The sequence below is a fragment of the Tympanuchus pallidicinctus genome, unplaced genomic scaffold (assembly GCF_026119805.1).
Source record: "Tympanuchus pallidicinctus isolate F22 unplaced genomic scaffold, pur_lepc_1.0 scaffold3, whole genome shotgun sequence".
NCBI lineage: Eukaryota > Metazoa > Chordata > Aves > Galliformes > Phasianidae > Tympanuchus > Tympanuchus pallidicinctus.
This window is the reverse complement of record NW_026294747.1, coordinates 82,287,424-82,301,231: the sequence shown is the minus strand read 5'-3', so window position 1 is coordinate 82,301,231 and position 13,808 is coordinate 82,287,424. Positions and strand designations below refer to the sequence as shown.

The following is a 13,808-nucleotide window of genomic DNA, read 5'->3' as shown; positions in this document are numbered from 1 at the left end:
AGATTTTTAGGAAAAAATAGGTATCGGAATAAGGAAGTGTATTTTCTCTGAACGGAGATTTACTTAATAAGTGTAAAATAATGAGTATACCTGAAATTAGTCTACTGGTAGACAGTTTGATGAGAGACCATATATCTCATTTTATGGGTGAAATTCTGCCATCAGATGTACCTCTACCGTCTCCTCTGAAACACTGAGACTGTTTTGCTGAGCCTGTACTCTACAGAAATGTAGTGAAGCAAGAATTAATGCATAATTGTTGGAAGTGGCCCAGCATCCTCAAGAGAAAAATACAGAGCCAAGGGGGTACATTTAGAAGTGTGGAGAAAAAAAAAAAAATGTTCACTTAAATACAAAATTTTGTAGGAGGTAGGAGAGCTCTATTAAATTCTGATCCTCGATGAATGAAAAGCAGTTAGGTTCAATAATGACAGTACTTCATACAGAATCCTATGCTTAAAATTAAAGCTAATTATCTTCTGCAGAAAGAAGTTATGCAGATTTAAAACAAGCTGGATGATTGATAGAAACTGTTATAACGACGAGCAGTATTTATATATTTTTTCTTAGTAGATTCAGAAATAGAATAGGCAAAGGAACAGGGAAAGAGCATGGGCACTCATGTGCAGCCCTACGCAGACAAGAATTAAAGGAAGCCAGCTTAAGGCTACACACAGCAGAGACCCTAAACACCTCCACAGTTGTATTGCAGCTCCTAAACTACAAACCAGACCATTGCAAGTGCTTATTCCAAGGGGTACTTTCCAGTTAAACCTGAAAGCTTACTAAAAAATCTGTTTCAGTGCAAGCCCAAGATGAAGCACCTCGGCAGCTGTGTCACTTGCCTGTTCTAACTGGAGACCCCAGGCCCCAGGTGCCCAAGGAACATAATGCCTGCACTGAGAACGTAGCAAAACTACAGCATAAGCCCAGGGTGCTTCACAAAATGAAGGATAAAAGCACGGCCTGGAGCTCAGAGAACAGGCATTGCCTGCACCAGCAGGAGCGGCAGTGAGCCAATGAAGGAGGTGCTGTTGCCCACACAGAGCTAAATGCCAAAGCTGCAGAAGGAGGCAGGGTTTCAGAGACATCCCTGTTCACTAATTGCCTCAGAGAGGCTTCTTGTTGAGGATGCCGATTCTTTCGGATCACCATTCCCCATATGCAACATATTTCACCCCAAATGTTTAACAGAAGTAATCAGAGCCCCATCCCCTGAAAATTATGCACAGTAGTCCATTTTCCATTTCTTCACTTCTACTTCATCTAGATTTCTACCCCTGCAGAGCTAAGTTTTCCATTTGCTAAAAGCAGATGGACCATAAGCTCTCTATTCCACAGGTGTGTCAGGAATAAATGTACTTAAGGCCTGTGGCACAGGACAGACTGGATAGGGACAAGACAGTGACCCGAAATCTTACCTATACAGACAGCAAAAATAACTAAGGAGAAAAGAGTAACACGAAATGATACCGAATGACTAGAGCACTGCACTCCTTTAAAGACTGAGCTACCAGCATTATGGGAGGAAAATATCCCTAAAGGCTACACTAAAACCACAAGCTTTCTGCACAAAAGTAAAAAGCAGCAGAACCACCCTCAGCATTCTCTGCTAGTCCTGCTGCTCACGTGAAGGAAGGACAGTGACAGCCTAGGCCAGTGCTTACCTCCCTGCAGTGTTGCAGCATGAGGAAAGAAGGGAAAATCATAAGGAACCGAAACAACCAAAATTAGATACAATTTTTTTTATCCTTGGATGGCAGAAGGGAAGAAGCAGATGAACGATCACAAAAGTGAAAAGCTCTGGCATAAAACGGAGTTGGGCTCAGATTGTGACCCTGTTGCTAGAGATGCCTGGAGAAAGATATTTCTGCTTCACAAATGCTGAGATTTCAAAATCTGCTTTTAAACCAAACCAAGATGGAATTTCAAAGCTCATGGTCTCCATACATGACTTCTGAAAACAAGCAAGATGCTTCATTTTCTATCAAATAAAGATCCTACAGTACAAAAGCAGCATTTGTTATCAAAACAGAATTTAAACTCCTGCAGCATCAGAATTTCCCATTTTTGTAATTTCAGTCAAAACTACAATTTGACAAAATACTCCAAAATAACAGCATTTTTCAATGAAATGGTGTGTGAAGTTTCTGCCCATATCTACTCAGCAACAACAACAAAATGGGAACTGAACATGGGGATCAAATCAGAAGACAAGTAGTAACCAGGAAAAAAGACAGATTTTTGAAAACAAGGGAATGAATACAAAGAGTCTGTGTGCATTATTATGTCTCAGTTGAAAACATATACAACTCAGAGCTAAACAGGGTTTCAAAACAGCAGTAATTTCCATTTTAAGACTACTGATAGGGAGAAGACCATGCAGTGTGTGTATAAAGTAATAAAATACATATAAATAATATAAATAATTCAGTAAGATAACAGCAAATGTATTACAGTGTTCAAGTTATTTAGTTCCTGGACTGTCTGTGCTTGATTGCTGTGCCACAGAAGCAAACCTCAGCATCCCTTTGTATTTACACCATTTTAGCACAGATTGGCAGCAGAGCGTCACTGCTGTAAATAACAGAAGCCAAAGACTGAAGCCCAGAGATAGCAGATCTAAGGTTTCCTATCTTCTCCCTCCCTCAAGCACACAAATACATTTGAGAAGTTGCCCATTTTTTAACTGAGTCACATAAGCTCAGTTTTAAATGAAGAAAAACTATGGAAAATAGGATAGATGGATAAAAATAAGACCAGTCTGGGAGAACCCAGAAGTTTCTAATGTTCACCACTAAAAACAGTTTAGAGCTGCAGAGCTGTTCAGCAGAGGGACTTACTTTGGAAGCCTAAGGTTGCCATCTTTTGGCACTGTGTGTGCAGTGTGTAGCTCCCACGCAGTGCTATTTCATGAGGTCAAGAAACTACAGCAGCTTTCATTTTTTTATCAGTCAAATTGCCTATGCTGAAAAAAAGGTAGTTTTTACTTTGAAGAATTTTAATCAGTTGGAGCATCAGACTTCAGATGAAATTTCTGTGCTTTTCTCGTAGTCAGTACTTACACCACCTGGGTATGCTCAAAATAACTACAGCTCAGCGCAAAGGAACTCAAATCACTCAGCGCCTTACATGTAAATGCTGCATCTGCTTCTTGAAGGAAGCATACAGAAGGGCTTTCCACTTTCACTTCCATCCATTTTCTTTCTGTCTCCTCTTCCTGACCTCGGAGACAAGCTGGCCCTGTGCTTATTCAGGAGTCTTCCAATCCCCTTCCTGCCACAGAGTGCCTGCTGCCACCCTTGTTTCTCCCTTGCCCATCCCACCCTGCATCCAGCCTCTCCCAGCTGTGCAACTTGCAATGCATCAGAGAAGGTGTCACCTTTGCTGTTCCTCATCCAGAGTGCAGTAGGCATGACATCAGGCAGTCTGCTTTTCTCTCCTGGAACCAACGTGTCCTCTTCCCAGCTCAGGATCCACCAACTGCCAAATTAACTCTTTGCTACTTTCCAGACTCATGACGTTCAGTTCTGCTCATCAATTTCAGCAGGAGTTGAACTTGACATCAGTGAAATTTTCATTTAAAGATATTACACAGAAGTCATATGCACCCCCTAGTGATGAAATTAACGTCTATCTGGGTATGCCTGACATAGTCAGTGACTAAGAAGACTGGAACAAAAATGATATGGGGATAATGCCATCCTAAATTCACTGTGTTGATACTTCAGTTCAGTTCTCTGGATTGTGTCAGGCCAAAAGCTGTAAAAAGTAGGCAAGGAAGGAGCCAGGCTCTTTACAGTGGTGACCAGGGACAGAACAAGAGCAGATGAGTACAAGCTGAAATACAAGAAATTCCACTTGAACTTAAGAAAACACTTTTTGTCTGTGAGGGTGGTCAAACACTAGCTTCTATACTTTCAGATACTTGAAGTCATGGCCTGGGAAACCAACTCTCAGTGACCCTGCTTTAAACTAGGGTCTGAAATTACCATCAGTTCACAGTGACCACATATTTACTTGCCAAGTTCATGTTTCTGTACCTCTCTACTCTCAGCAGCATTCCTTTGAAACATTCTCAATGTTTCAAAAGTTCTAGCTTTCAATTCACTCTGTAAAGTTCTTCTACTACGATGCCTGAAAAATTTGATGACAACTACTGGGGTGTTGATGGGCTGCTACCACTATGGACCAGGGCAATCTCACTGCTTCTTTTAACCCATCTGTGTTTCTGTATTCTTTGGCCCTCTTGATTTATATTTAGAGTGTAAATTCCTGTAGTCAGGATTGGTTTTTCTGTGTTTATATATCCTCAAGCACCTTATGCATTCCTAGAGTGCCTGGATACTATGGTAACAGCAAACGGTAGTAAAACTGATGTGTTGGCATGAGCTTGAAAAAGTACATTATCTATCACTTTTATTTTTAGATACTTGCTCAAGAAGGTTTTCATCATAGAAGATATTCACTTCACTTAAGTTTAGCCATCTAACTGCCAGAGAGCTCACAGAAGGACAGATAAGCATCATTAGTAATGTATTCATCTCACTTATCTCAAGAGACTTCCCTACCTTGCATGAACTGCCTAGCTCTTCTCATTTATTAGGAAAGGAGCACAGACACCTAACATTTAGCTGGCTGATATTATACAAAGAGACAACCTTTTGATTAGACACGGATCCAAACACTTATCAGTAAGTGCCTAGCTTTGAAAATTTAGATTTAGATGGTCTGGACAAAATCCCATAGGATTTCTCTTTTTCCTCAAAGAAGAACAGGAAGGCATATAAAATCTCATATAACAACCTGTCTCTCATGCAATTTAGTTGTAAGATCATCCTTTACTACTCGCAGTCTGCCTTGACAGAAGCTGAGAGGACATTCTCATATGCATCCACTTCTTGTGCACTGAACTTGTTTTAATCAACAAGCATTTTTCTCATCACTGTAAAGCTGCTGCAAATCACAAAAAGCCAACTGAGCTGTTCAAGTTTCAGATAAACATGCTTAAGATCTGCCTTAGGTTTTTCTAAAAGATATTCAAATGCCTATTAACATAGGCCAGCATTAACATATTGGAGTAGCACAATAACCTAAAATTCTGTTGAGGACTCAGAAAGTACTGTTAGGATAACTTCAGTACTTCTGGTAAGTAAATGCTCCTGTATATGGGATTCAGTATATTAGCATTTTACGTTTGGGTAAGGGAACAGACTGTTAGAACTAATAATGTATGACATTTATGATGCATTAAATAATCAACTCTGTAATAATGTATGACATTTATGGTATATTAAATAATCACCTCCAACAGTATGATACCAGTGAATTAACACAGACAAGCAATTAACATCCTGCCTTTCCAATATAACTTAAGCTATTCAGAAGTGTGAAAAACAAATTTTTTCCTCAACAAACTGACCGAGGCTGTGCAGTGTCTCACACAAATTGCCAGTAATATCAAATAGAAGGAATTTAGAGGGAGAACGTTTTGTTTCTTCGTTGTGAAGTTCAGCCATGCAGGGAGACAACAACTGTTTATATTCTTTCAGAAAAAAAGAAGCACCTGTAAATAATCACCAAGAAAGAGTCACTTTGCTCACTCAGCAGTGTGCAAAATCATGATCAAGGGCTCAGTACTTTGTGTTGCATTTGTATTTCAGTAGGAACAGTGCAAAAACTCCTTCACAGATAATTACAGCAGTCATCTCCACAGTTACCCAAAGAGGACAGAATTCATTTTGGAGCTTTGTCTGCTATTTAAGTTTGTGAAAATGTAATTCCATCATCGACAAAAGTTGGACCTCTCCATTATTCTTTGAATGGATGGAAAGGCATGGAAAAAGAAGCAGGCAGGATTTAGGTTCAGCTTTGTCTCATACCTAACCATGATTTTACTTGCTAAATAGTCCTAGTGATCCTAACATGTACCTAGTTACAAAAGAATACAATTTGTTTTTAAATAAATGTAGAGAAAAAAAAATCAGGCCTTCAAACATAAACATCAGTTCAAGATTTAGTGTCGTTAGTCACAGAGTTCAAGCCATTAACATTAAAATGGAGGTAGCAAAATGAAGTCTTTTTTCTCTGGTAAAAATGCTAAATATTCTCATGAATAGTTAGCTAAACTCAAAGTAGGCAATTCGAACAGAACTGAACATACTTTCCTCATTTTTCTTTCTTCAGTTGAAGTATAAAAGTCTATGTGGAATCTAAGAGAGAGTTTGTGAATATTCCCATGCCAATATTTAAAGATGTAAGACAAAGCTCAGCCATACTGTGGCAGTCACTCTATCAACATTGAAAGTCAGGCATTCATTAACTGAACAGTAACTTGATCATGTAAGTGAGCTCTTCTTGCAAGCTACCTTCTTTCTTGTCGCACTTATGCAAATTCTTTTTGCTTCCTGCTTTCAGAAGAGCTGTGCACTTGGCCTATACAGGCTAAACGTTCTTGTTAAATGCTTATTAAAAGTCCTTCCTCTCTAGCTCCAAGATATAAACAAGGGAGAAAGGCATAGAAATGCCAGTCATGAGCTACAATTTGCTATGTCACACCTACTTAAATACCAGGACCTTCAGTTTGGAAATTTCAATGGGAACATTTAGCTCTGTTCAACTATACTTACAACCAAAGTTTATAATGTTTACAATGGTTCCTCATTCAAAAGCAACTTCCCATGCTCTTATAGCTCCAGCATCCTTGTGTCAGAACAACACGTCTATCATTTTGCAGTCATTCTTCTCTCCACCACTCTGAATATTCTGCCAAGTCCTGTTGATTCCTCCTTTAGAATAGAATGTCCTCGAAAAATAAGCAAGTCCCTTCTCTCACTCCCTGTGGCTGAAACCTTTGTCTGAGCTCTGATTGTCTTTTTTCTGAAGTTCCTAAGCTACTGCTTACCTCCTCTGTCAGTTCTTCTAATTCCTACTAAGTACACCCACAGCTGCTACGAACCCTTTCCATAAAAACAATCCCTCTTCCAAATCATGAATCACCTCACTACCTTCCTCCATCCTGGCAATCAAATATTTCCACTTCTGTTCATCCTATTCTTTCTGATATGCCTGATTGTTCTTTCAATCCTATATCCCATTGCAATGGATATTGGTTACACTTCCTACCCCTTGCAGCAAACTTCCAGTCTCCTTCCCAAAAACACATCACTACCACACATTCCATTATTTTACATGCATCCTTCTAGGAACATTTTTACCCAAGAAAAATGTTTTTTGAGTATTCCTCAGCCAGGCAGAAAGAACTTCAGCACACAGCTTTTGGTGTGACAGGCTCACATTACAACATCACAGAGAATTAAATATTGCAATTTCTAGCCTAGTGCTGCTGATCTACTGCATAAAGGTCCTCTTACACAGTAAGCTCTTTCATGCAGAGATTTTACCTTTGTTCTGACATTTTGCTGAGAACATGTACGTCTTCAGTTCGTATATATCAGACATTCCTTCTAAAAGTCAAGTAACTCATTACCTATTTTTTTTTCCCCAAAAATACAAATTGTTCTCCCTCTCTTTCCCCCAAAGCTAAACAAGCCTCTACTTAATGACTAAATGACCTGAACTGCTACCTTGCCTGTGGCAATAATTTTACAACTCAAGGTCTGTTACATACTTATTGCATATGGAACCACACTTTTATGGGGAAAACACTTGAATTTCTTCTTCAGGTAGAGAATTTGAAGTGGTCTAGCTTCTATAAATTTGCATTCAGAATAAAGGAAAGCTTTATCTTCTTGTATCCTAACTTTAAACAACACTAGTAGTGCCTTACTGAAAAAATAATCAAAACTGATCTGTGTATGACACTGCTTCATGACTAGAAGTCTGGCAAGGATCCAACAACTTTAGACTACAAGGAAGGCAAGGCTGTTCGCCTGCTTGTGGCAAGAAAATATATTCAGTTTACAAAAGGATGCCTTTCTAACTGGACTGGAGTTTAAAATACTTCAATTCTACTCCCCGTCTGGAGCCTTACAAGTGGAAGTCTATAAGGGTCACATCACTGAATAGCTTTCTGCTCCATTTTCATACACCGTGGACTCTCTTAGATTTTAACAAAGATGGTTACTGGACTACTTAACAAACTGCTAGGCTTTGCAGAAATGACTGATTTGTTTCAGAGAATCTATTCTCTTTAGACTCTTATTTTTTAAGATTCCACTTACTAACTTGGAAAAGAAAACGAAAATAGTTTTCCTATCATTGTTTTCTTTGAGTTCCAGAATATTCTGCAGGTCATGTACAGCTCATTATTTTATTGGCACAGTTATTACCTGTCAGCTGGTTAAAAACTTTTAACATAAATAGGACTGTTACTCTCAGTACTGTAAATAAACACACAGCTGCATTTTACCTTGTAGTACAGAAGGTACCTGAGGCTTTTCTTCACTTAACTCCTTTCGGGCATCTACAATTGAACTGCAAACACTTCTCATTTGCTTCTCAGACCCAAACATTTTCAATTATCTTCCCACCCCAACAAACTCTCTCCTTTGCATCTCATCTTATGTCTTCCTACCTTCAATATTACCAAAGAACACAAGCTATAGAGCTCTGATCAACCAGAACGGCCACGTGGATTCACAAGAATGTACAGAAAGGGAAAATATCAGAGAAAGGAAAAAACCTGGACAAATTAGGCTGATCTTCAAAACTTGTGCATTAATGCCTCTCACCATCATTCAAGGCATATAACCCTCCTCTCAGCACCCAAACTCCCCAGAGAAGGTTGCCCTGTGCTTAATTATATAGCAAATATATTTATGGAAATGCTGTTCTTGTACAGAAGTTTAAAAACTCAATTTTGGAATGTAGTCAGTATTCCTAACTCATTTTTTTCCTTTATCATCACCTTCTGCTAATATGTACTGCTTCTGGATGGTATTTTTTTCAACTGAGAAATGACAGACACATTGATACTCATTGAAGAAACAACAGACATTCTCTATTCTCAAGAGGACAGCACAACAAGCTGGAGAGACCCCAGTGAAATGCTGATGTGTAAAGACAACTTGGTTACCACATACAAGAGAGGAAGGAGGGGAATGCACGATCAAGGGAAAAAGAAAAATCAAACTCCTAGAAGTGGCCTGGAGGCAATGGTCATTCACTGAGAGGAAAGACATGCTGATGTGGTGGAGTGTGGCCTGCAAATCATTTTATACCAGGAAAAAAGCAGCTTCTGCTTCTCTCCTCTGCCTACGGGAGAGACACCCTCAAGCAAATTCTGCCTGTGATCTATTAATTATGAAGGCTCAAACACTACAGGTGCACTCGTGTTGGTAAGGCTCACCCATCAGGCACATCAAGGGCAGCCACTGTGGTCCAGCTCAGACTGTGCACTGAGGTTCCTATTATGCTAACTCTAGTTGTGTTGCCCTGTGCTGGGTACTCAAAAGAAAAACTTCAACTTGGAAACACTGTAAGAATTCATCACATTCTAGAATGTAGCTAGATTAAGCTTTACTGCACTGCTGACTTCCCTCCAGTGGACAACATTACCATACCACAAATCAGAGAAACACATAGCAAAGGCAAAAGCAAAGACATTCCTTTCAAATGAACAAGATTAGTGGCAAAATAAATAAATAAATAAATAAAAATAAAGCCCAAGAGTTTGCACACATTAAAACACAGAAGTCTAAATATTGTTCTGGAGTTTTTGCAAATGTGTACACAAAAGAGCAAAGCCATTTCTGCAGGAACAGAACATATCAAAGAATGCAGACCATATTTACAGAAATGCATTGTCTGTACAGTTAAAGAAGAATCAGAAGGACAAAACCCCCCCCCCCACAAATTGGAGTGTTATTTTACACTTTTCTGATTTCAAATTTGATGCATAAATTAAGATTTAGGTTTGAATACTTGAAAAGAAGAAATGGAAAGATTTAAAAGTAGAAATTGAAACCAGATTGGAGAGACTTAAACCTCCAAAGCAGTTCAGAGATGCTGTGTGAAATGAAGGTTTTACTCACAGTGAAAATGTTAAATATTCAGAATGTTAACCAAAACAAAGTAAGGTTAAATCAAGAAGCTTTATATCTGTTGTCTGTGTTTGGCATAGAATGCCTTGTGTGTGCAAATGGCACAAATCAAGATTTTTACAGAGCAGAACATTACTCCTAAACAATGAAACTCAACCTCATTTTAAATTCTTATTTGCTAGCAATGCAAAAGCTAGTGAAATGAGAGATCACTATTTGACTTAAAAATCTGTAATAACGCTGTGCTTGCTATCTCTTGCAAGTTACTTTGAATTAAAAGGCAGCAAGAATCAATTAGAAAGCAATATGAAAAAGCTTAAAAGAATTATTATCAAAACCTGAGGAATCTATTATAGGTCTCATGTGGCACTACTACATGACAACTCTTGTGAAACCTGGAATGTAAGGTACTAATGACACTTAGTGGTCAGATATTACTAACCTGATGATGTTGTGAGAATTTACAACATTCTACTTGTTGCATTAAAAATCCAGAAAGGTCACTGTATTACGAGTTCACATGATCCACAACTTCTGCATGTGCATGGAGGGCAAAATCAATGGCCCACTAGCCAGCTGTAGCTTATTTGCATATGGCAATTACAGGAACCTTTCTTATGCTTTTGCAGAAGTAGCTGAAAAGATACATTCTGAGTCTCCTTCAGACCTTAAGCAGAACAAGTCAACAACACTTGAGGAGAGGAGAGGACTGGATCCAGACACGTGGCTATGAAAAGAGTTTGGCAAAACAAAATTTGTACAGAACTCTTATGAATATGAAGATCACAGGACATGTTACACATTACCTCTTCTCCAGTTCTCCAACAGCAGGCCTAGATCTGACAGCAAGCCCAGTTCACAATGGCCATGCCCTCATTCACTACAGTATACAGCAATAATATATACCGCAATAATGTGTCAGTTTGTCTGTGTTAGCCAATCTAGCGCTCATACAATTCATCATCAGCAGCTATGAAAGCTTTACCTAGGGAAAGCAAACCTGCCCAAGATTTGATAAGTACAAATCTTGAACCATGAATATCTGAGAAAAAAAAAGTGCCCTAATTCTTTAGCTCTCTGGCTCCCAAAATTGAAATGCTCGGTTCTCAATTCCTGTTGAAGTAAATTGAGTACTGTGAAGGACAAGACCTCTGTAGGCCATTCCTTCCCACATTCATTTCTAGTTTCTTTGATCACACACCTTCACCTGGCCGTCCACTTCTCCAGCTGAAACTCTATATTCCAGCAGCTATTCATGTTACATTTTTCCCCTCATAAATCATGATACATCCTAAACTGACATATTTGGCACCTGCAAAATATTTACCTTGCTAGACAGACAACACCTCAGCACAGCAATACAACATAAGCTTCTCCTAAACAAAATATGACTTACTTGCAAAAAGATACAAGCACTTGATGTTTGAAGACATGGGAGTTAAACAGCAGAGTCACCTAACACTATCTTGTTTCTAACCTGCATTTCTCCTCTAAAGCAAACACATCTGTCTCCTTTGGTAGTTACTCCCTGGGGACCAAATTTCAATGTTTGTTGCTTGCAAACCATACACATTTCATGAAGACATATCTATACCAAATACAAAACTAGTCTAAGATCCTTAATTTGAACTTCATGCTAATCAAAGCTAGTTCAGATATGTTTAAATAAGGCACCCCTTTGGATCTCAGTTTAGACAGACCCACATCCAGCAATCCTGGAACTACAGCTGCATTCCACTCTTTCAGCCTTCACACTGTCACTGCTGCAAACTATTGTTATACTCTGACATGCTTTTTATTTGTTTAGTCTTTCTTAACTGCTTGTCTTAAACTTCCATGTTCAATCTGGCTCTATCCACGTAAGGCAATCTCACGCAAAAGCACTGGAAAGCATGTGACAGTTATTTTAAAGAAAATATACAAGTATTTCATTGTTTCTTCAAGCAAAGCTTGTTCTGGGACAGAATGAAAACTTATTCTTTGTTCCTTGAAAACCTTGGCCCTTCTTCCTATCATCTCTTTCAAATTTCATGCCTTCAGGCTGCAAACATTCAATTTTTCATCAAACCATTTTCTCAAATCTGCCCATAAGACTCACATCTGTCACAAGCTTTTTCTCTGCTCCTTTGAGTGTTTCTGCAACTCCCACACTCTTGGCAAGAACTTACTCCAGGTACAAATCCAACACACTGCTATTCATCATCTGGGATGTATGATTAAATTTCTTTCTTCAAAGTTTCTGCCCTAAGCTCTGGATATTTACTCTCCTAATATAAGGAACTATACCTTTTTCAGCATTGCTCTTATTTCCACGTCTCTGGATTGAGAATTCATATCAAAGCTGCATACTCCAGCCAACACAACACTAAGACCCAAGGTTTGGAACCTGCAAGATTCTTGACAGGTGTTCTCCACCCACCAGTTTGTTCACAAACTCTATCTGAACATGAAAACTACCTCTCTAATGAAGCATTGATTTATTGCATCAAAGAAAATAAAGGATTTCAGCTCACAGGCATACACAATCTCATGTATGTCAACGTACATGAAGGCTTTAAAAAGAATATGCAACGTAAGTGTAGATCACATTTCAGAGGTACTGAGTTACATCTGTTAAAATCCTGGTTCTAGGATGATGTCAATCTTTCCACCAAATTTTGTAATAGATTATAGAATCATGGAATTATAGAGGTTGGAATCCGGGGATTAATCCAGCCCAACCCCTGCTAAGCGGGTTCCCTACAGTATGTTATGCAGCAAAGCATCCAGGCTGGTTCTGAGTATCTCCAGAGGAGGAGATGCCATAGCCTCTCTGGGCAGCCTGTTCCAGTGTTCTATCATCCACAAAGGAAAGTTCTTCCTTCTGTTCATATGGAACTTCCTGTTCTCCAATTTGTGCCCATTGTCCACTGTCCTGTCACTGAGAGCCACCAAAAAGAACCCAGCCCCATCCACTTGACATCTGCCCTGTAGATATTTATAAGCACTGATAAGATCTCCCCCTAGTCTCCTCTTCTCCAGGCTCAACAGTTCCAGGTCTCTCAGCCTTTCCTCATAAGGGAAATGCTTCAGTCCCCTCATCACCATCATGGCCCTGAGCTGACTCTCTCCAGCAGTTCCCTGTCTGTCTTAAACTGGGGAGCCCAGGACTGGACACAATACTCCAGGTCATCTGGTGAATTTGACAGTTTAGAGATAAATGCATGGAAAAATCAGAAAAATCCCATTGCCAGAGACAGAGATGAGGATCTATTCACTCACCCTGCTTGCATTTTCTACTGTGGCCATCTAAGTCATTGTTTCTCTCATAATTCCTTTTGTAATAACTCTGTACACCCAGGGAGCGTATCATCATGCAGCTGCACTCCAGGACATATGCTCTGCTGAAACAAAAAACACAAATAAAGGTTAATTCAAAGCGTAAGTATTCTGTTATTCCTGCAAGCAGGACCTCTGATGTACAGAGGACTCTTAGTTAAATTATCCATAAAAGCTGCATAGCTTTAGGCAGCCATATATTAACAGGAGCTAGAAGTTCTCATTTTTCAGCCATTTACTCTGATAATTGTATTTCACGTATGCTTTTGAAGAGACACCCACTCAGATGTGGGAGGCTTTCCTTGATATGAAATGCAAGAAAGGCTGAAACGAGAAATCTTTGAGGATAACTTACAACTTAATGAACAATGAAGAATCACTTCAGAATTTTTAACTAATTTAGTCATCACACTAAATTAGCTTTGCAGAACTTAAGAAATTGAGCCAAATTTAAGAACTGGAGGTTTGAGAATAGCAGAGCTCACA

General features: G+C 39.1%; 1 long non-coding RNA gene across 2 annotated transcripts in view; it reads right to left on the bottom strand.

Moving 5' to 3' along the window:
* Window positions 1–13,808, bottom strand: part of LOC128085279 (uncharacterized) — a 32,136-nt gene that overhangs the window by 13,771 nt on the left and 4,557 nt on the right. For both annotated transcript variants that reach the window (XR_008208870.1, XR_008208869.1), the window contains exon 2: window positions 13,266–13,387. This is a non-coding gene — a long non-coding RNA (uncharacterized LOC128085279). The remainder of the gene's footprint in view (window positions 1–13,265; window positions 13,388–13,808) is intronic.